Raw genomic sequence first — 7,027 nt, forward strand, 5'->3', positions numbered from 1 at the left:
CAATTCTCATCACAATTGATAAGGATAACTAGGATAGGACTTCTAGTTCTCATACCTTGCCAAGAGCCTTTCTTAATTATTAGTTTACTTTCTTGAAATTTACTTTCCTTGTTCCTTATTTCAAAAACCGAAAAAGATACTTTTCCACAATCAATAATAACTACACCTCCCTGCAATTCCTTGAGAGACGACCCGAGGTTTAAGTACTTCGGTTTAATTTTATTGGGTTTGTTTTAGTGACAACCAAATTTTTTGTATGAAAGGATTCTTTGTTGGTTTAGAAACTATACTAGCAACGGGAATTTATTGTGAATTCTTTACTAGCAAAAATCCGTTCATCAGCCACCGTCCGGCGACCTCATCCTGCCACCGACCCACCGCAACCACTCCTTCCCCCTTCTATCTTCTCTTCCCTCTTCTCTTCTCACCTCTACCTCTTTTACCCCTCTCACTGCTTCTCTTTGCTCGTCACCGTCCGGCCACCTCTGTCGCCGCCTGTGAACCAACCACCACCAACCTTTTTCTTCTTCTTCAACCATTCTCTCCCTTATCGCTTCACCACTCCTCTGCTCAGAGCGCCCATTCCTCTACCCCCTACTATGCCCGCGCCGCCACTTGCGCCGCCACGAGCCAGGCCGCTGTCCTTGGTGGTTCTGCCTTCCCTCGTTCGTCCCTTCCTCCTCTTACCATTTCCAATTCTGCTTCTGCTACCCTGCTAGGTTTTCCACTGCCTTCTGCTTTGTTCCTTTACTTTCTTTTATTAATTTTGTCTATCAATTTTTTGATTAGATTACTGTTTAATTCTATTTGTTAGGTTAGATAGAAATGTATGCTGTTAAGTAGATAGGTTGTGGTTAGAAGATTCTAGGCCTGATAAGTGCTCCGTTTGTGTTTACTTACTCAATACTGCTTGTTTGCTGAGTGATGTTAGTATGATGCTCTGTGAAACTATGCTACTGCCATGCTGCTTTTTCACTGCTGCCTTGATGAGCTTCAATTGTGTAAATTGTGTTTGATGTTGCCTGTGCATATGTAATTCATACTTTTATCATGTTTGATGCAATTCTTGGATTCGTATGTGATTTTTGCTGCTTTTTGCTATCCAAGAACACCCGAATCACTGCCGGAATGCTGCCTAAATTTCTAGAAAATGGTTTTGTTCCTAACTTGCCACCTAGAATTGAACTTGACACCTTTGAATTTGAGATTTACTTGACTTACACCAAGTTCAATCCTTAGGTTATTGTGGTTAGCATTTCCATTTCTGTTTTGTTTCCCGTGATATGCGTTGACATGGTTAGTTCAAGGAATTGTTTGTCAGATCTCTATGTCATGCAAATTTTAGTCCACTTAACCATATATGACCCTACCTTGACCCTAACCCCATTGCAGCCTTATGGAAAGTCCTCATGATGATTGTATGCATGCATTGAATGATTGTTGGTTGTTAGATAAAGAACAAATCTTGGAAATCATGATTAGGGAAGAATTGAGTAAATCAACCCCTAAACACTTGAGTGATTAGAGCGGATACACATCTGGTGAGGGTTCGATTGCTCAATTACATGGTTTTACTATGATCATTCTTCTTCATGCAAGTTTGTAAATCTTTTTGATAATTCAATGCAATTGTGGGTTTGGTTTGGTTTGAATTGATTCCTATTGTTCTAGCCCTTATGCCTACACATGTTCTCTTGGAAGTTGAGTTATTTTGACCAAGTGATTGCATTCATATAGATAGTTACATTTAGATAGGATACATTTAGGTAGTTCAAATTGAATAAATGTTAATACCCTTTGCTTCTTTCTTGATTTTAGCATGAGGACATGCTTAGTTTAAGTGTGGGGAGGTTTGATAAACCCAAATTTTGTGGTTTATCTTGTGCTTATTTTAGGGGATTTTATCACCTCTTCCCACATTTATTCAATGAAATAGTATGGTTTTGTAATTCTCCCTTAATTTGTGCTTAAGTGTAAAAACATGCTTTTTAGGCCCATTAAATTGGTGAATTTAATTCACTTTAATTCCAGTCGATGCCTTGATGTGTTGTTGAGTGATTTCAGGTTTATAAGGCAAGTATTGGATGGAAGAAGTGAAGAGAAAAGCATGCAAAGTGGAGAATGCATGAGGAAACAAGGATTGGGAGTATATAATGGACGCGCACGCACCGCAGATGCGTGCACGTGGAAGTGAAGTTGCATGGCGACGCGTACGCGTACATGGCGCGTACGCATGGATAAGAAATAGCCAAGCGACGCGTACACGTCAAACACGCGTACGCGTCGATGTTCGCACGTGGCCCACTTAAAGTGAAATCGCTGGGGGTGATTTCTGAGCTGCCCAAGCCTAATTCCAACTCGTTTCTGAGGGTATTTGATGCAGAATTGAAGATTGAGCAAATGGGGGAGCACTTAGTTAGTCATAATGAGCCTTTAGTTAGTTTTCTAGAGAGAGAAACTCCCTCTTCTCTCTAGAATTAGGTTTAGGATTATGTTAATTTCTCTTGGATCTAGATTTGATTACTTGATTTCATCTTGTTTCTTTTGCAATTCCTTGTTCTAATACTTCAATTCTTCTTGGTTCTCTTGTTAATTTTACTTTTATGCTTCTTTCATGTTTATGAATGCTCATGTTGGATTTGGTTTACATTTAATGGAATTTGATGTTTGATGTTCTTTTATTGTTAATTTGAGTTGTGAATTTTAATTTCCTTGCAATTGGTAGTTAGTAGATTTATATTTCTCGCACTTTTACCATGCTTTCCTTTTATGCCTTCCAAGTATTTGACAAAATGCTTGGTTGGATGTTAGAGTAGATTTTGAGCATTCTAGGCTTGGAAAGAATGATTAGGTAATCTTGAGTCATGAATACCCAATTCATGTTGGTGATCTAGAGTTGTTAGTTAATATGACTTCCATTGACTTTAATCTCTTGCTAATTCCATTAGTAAGTTGATTGGGATTTTTGGATTTAGATTAACTAGTCTTGTTTGACTTTCTCTCATGGAAGATAACTTACACCTTCTTCCAACATTGGAGACGACGAAATAGGATAAATTTTTGTTAATTATTGTTATTAGTGACTAGGATAGAAAGCCTATATTCTCAATCCTTGCCATGAATGTCTCTCTTTATTAGTTGCTTTCTTTAATTGTTCTCTTTACTTTTCTTGTCATTTATATTCCTTGCCCTTTTTATCAATCAAACCCCTTGTTCTTCATAGCCAAAATTGACCACTTCATTGCAATTCCTTGTGAACGACCCGAGGTTTAAATACTTCGGTTAATTTTTATTGGGGTTTGTACACGTGACAAAACCAATATTTTTGTATGTGAGAATTCTTTGTTGGTTTAGAACTATACTTGCAACGAGAATTTATTTGTGAAATTCTAAACCGTACAAGAAACCGAGCATCATGTATCTGAGGCTCCTGACGGGAGGGGGTAGTAGTAGCAATAGGTGGCGGTCTCCCTTTGGTCGAAGCAGTCGTGCTGGATGACGACCCAACGAGAGAGTATGGATCTGCATGCAAGTCAAGGGGGTGACCGGTAGAAAGCCTAGGCCTCCCCTTTCGCCCACGGCCACGGTCACGGATGATGATAAGTCATCTTAGGCTAGTTTGACAAGCCTTTTTCATTAGTTTTTATTTGGTTTTCATGCATTTTTAGGCAATAAGTAAGTGTTTGAGTGATAATTTTATGCTTGTCTTGATTCAATTAAACATTGGTAATTTTATGCATTTTCATTAAATTTCTTGCAAGATTTAGTTGATAATATGAATGATGCAAGTTTTGATGATTATGCCAAGGCTTTGATGTATCTGTTTGGTTGATAATAGGTGAAAAGATGAAGGAAACAAAGCAGAAAGCATAAAAATAAGCTCAAAAGAAGAATTCTGGACACATTTTGAAGTTTGAGCACGCTTGGAGCCTTAGGCCACGCTTTTAAAAGCATGGCCCATAATTCAAATAGGAGGGCATTCTTGGCGCGAAGACCCCACGACGCGCATGCGTAAAAGACGCTTACGCATCGTGCAAGCTCCTCTGAAGACTCACACATAGGCGTGCATGACGCGTACGCGTGGATATGATCAGCGCTCATTTCCAAAGAGAGCACTACGTTGGCTTAAAGAACATTTTCGGGCATTTTCAAAATTGGAATTGGAGTTTTACGACCGACGCGCACGCGTGCATGAGGCGCACGCGTCGGTGGGATATACCTGAAGAAGGATGCGCAAGCGTGGGTTGAGCGGCAGTGTGGTTGTAGTATGTTTGAAGACCCATGCGTACGCATAGGTGACGCGTACGCGTGGAGAGCGCTCAATTGAAGAAGGCTACGCTCACTAAGTGAACGCTGCAAGGGATGCGTACGCGTGGGTGACGCGTACGCGTCGATGGGCGAAAATGCAAAAGCACGTGCAAGCGTGAAGAAGGCACACGCGTGGGTGCCCGAACGCTCCGTTATCTAAATGAACGCTACACTCTCCTGGAAGATGCAACTCTGGCTCAATTAATTCCAATTCAAGCCCATTGAAGCCCCAAAGCAACCAGAGTCCAATTGACATAACTCAAAAACACAAGGATAATCTAGAATAGGAATTTGGCATTCAATTGTAATTTATCTTCAATTTAAATTTCATTTTGTAGTTTAGGAAGCCTATATAAAGGCATGAGTTTCACTTTAGAAAAAAGAGGCGCACAGTTGATTAGAGACTCCAGAGAGCTTAGCATAGTTGATTCTCTTGTATTTTTCTGCACTACTCACTTTGGCTTATGAAATTTTAGTTTCTGATAATTCTCTTCTGCAAGTTTATTTTCTACAACTTTACATTTGAGTTTGCTGTGATTTGAATTTACCTTTCATGCAATTTAATTCTTCTGCAATTTAATTGTTCTGAGTCTGATCTATTGCTTTCTTTAATTTCCCAGCAACTTATTCCCTTTACATTTGCTGTAATTTACTTTTCTTGTCATTTAAGCTTCTGCAGTTTACACTTTGTAATTTACAATTCTTGCAATTTACATTCAGTTGCTCCAATTTTCACTCGATTCATCACTGTCTGCTTGACTAAACTGATCACCCACTAAAGTTGCTTGATCCATCAATCCCTGTGGGATCGACCTCACTCCTGTGAGTTATTACAACTTGATGCAACCCGGTACACTTGCAGGTGAGTTTGTGTGGAAATCTAATTTTCACCCATCAACGGCCACGGCTACGACCATGACCGTGATCTCCGTCTCTACCAACCATATCCTGTACACATTAAAATAAGCAAGTTATTATCCATAACATAACCGATACAAGATATATGAATTAACAAATTAACAAATGAACAAATTTATTAGAAATATGCAATTAAAGTAAATTAACAAATTTGCAAACAAAGAATTTACAACTAAAACCTCAATCCGAGAATTCTGAACTTCCATCATCATCAATGTAAGCATCATTGCCATCATAGATCTCAATGTCATCATCCTCCTGATTATTTACATTAGGAACCTGGAGGTCAGCTACTTGAAGTTGTATCATATCAACATCTCCTGACGTTAGATGCTAATGATGGTGGAAAGTCAGTTTCTGAAATGATCCTAGCATGTGAAGGCTCATCATTCCGATACACCTCAGTTTCAGATTCATTTTGTGCCTCCTCCATTATTTTTCGTGGTTTACATGTAACCACAACCTTCCAATTAGACTTACAGCCTTGTGGATATGGCATGTAATACACTTGTCTGGCTTTTTGTGCAAGGATGAATGGATCGTAACCACCATATCTCCTAGTGGGTAATACTTTAATTATTTTGTAGTCTTTGTGTCTACGCGTTCCCTGAGGCCTGGTAGGGTCATACCACTCACAGTAAAACAAGGTAACTCTCAAACTAACAAGACTTGGATACTCAACAATCAAAATCTCTCTATGAGTGTTCTACCAGTCAGATGTATCATTCCCTCCATCACCTTTAACATATATGCCTGTATTATCTGTCTTCTTTCCACATGCATGCTCAGGAGTGTGAAATCTATACTCGTTGACCTTGAACATACCAACAATCGTGGCCCTAGTTTTTGAACCGAATGCTAAACTCAATAAACGAGGACAAGTTATGCCATTACTGGGATTTTTTACCTGATTTTGTCAAACAAAATATAGTATTTAGAAAAACAATATTTACTTTGACATATGTAGAAAAATAATATTTAGAAAAATGTAATAACTTACATGCTCATGGAACCATGATGGAAAGTTGGATAAAGGATTATTGCTCCCATGGATCTGCTCGTATTGACTTCTAAATGTATCGACTTCAGGACAATTCAACAAGATATGTAAGTGAGCGGCTTTCATTTCCATACTAGTTAACCATCTCTCTTTGTTGGCTCCCCCAGGAACACCCGGTTGATAAAAAATAGAAAGGGTAGGCTCAGATGAACTTTCACCACCATCATCATTCCGATTCGGCCTTTGTTCTCTTAGACATTACATGTGGCTCGAAGTAATAAGAACAATAACTTGATGTCTCTCTAGCCAGGTATGCTTGACAAATTGAACCCTCTACTCTAGCCCGATTCTTCACTGATCTCTTATACGTGCCTATTTCACACTCAAATGGATACATCCATAGCGCGGAATTTATAACCACAAACTAACCGGCAAGTGCACCGGGTCGTACCAAGTAATACCTCAGGTGAGTGAGGGTCGATCTCACGAGGATTGATAGATCAAGCAACAATGGTTGATTAATTTACTTAGTTAGACAAGCAGAAATTAGTGTTTGAGAGTTCAAAAGCATTAAACATTAAATTCAGAATATCAGAAGACAGGCAAGTAAATAAGTTGGAAGAACAATATGGAGAAGACAGTTAAGGCTTTAGAGTTATCTATTTTCCGGATTAACTTTTCTTATTAATTTATTTTAATCATGCAAGATTTAATTCATGGCAAACTATATGTGACTAGACCCTAATTCCTTAGACCTTTCTTGTCTCCTTTAACTTTCATCAACCGCCAATTCCTTGGTCA

Source organism: Arachis hypogaea, chromosome 19 (genome assembly GCF_003086295.3).
Source record: "Arachis hypogaea cultivar Tifrunner chromosome 19, arahy.Tifrunner.gnm2.J5K5, whole genome shotgun sequence".
Taxonomy (NCBI): Eukaryota; Viridiplantae; Streptophyta; class Magnoliopsida; order Fabales; family Fabaceae; genus Arachis; species Arachis hypogaea.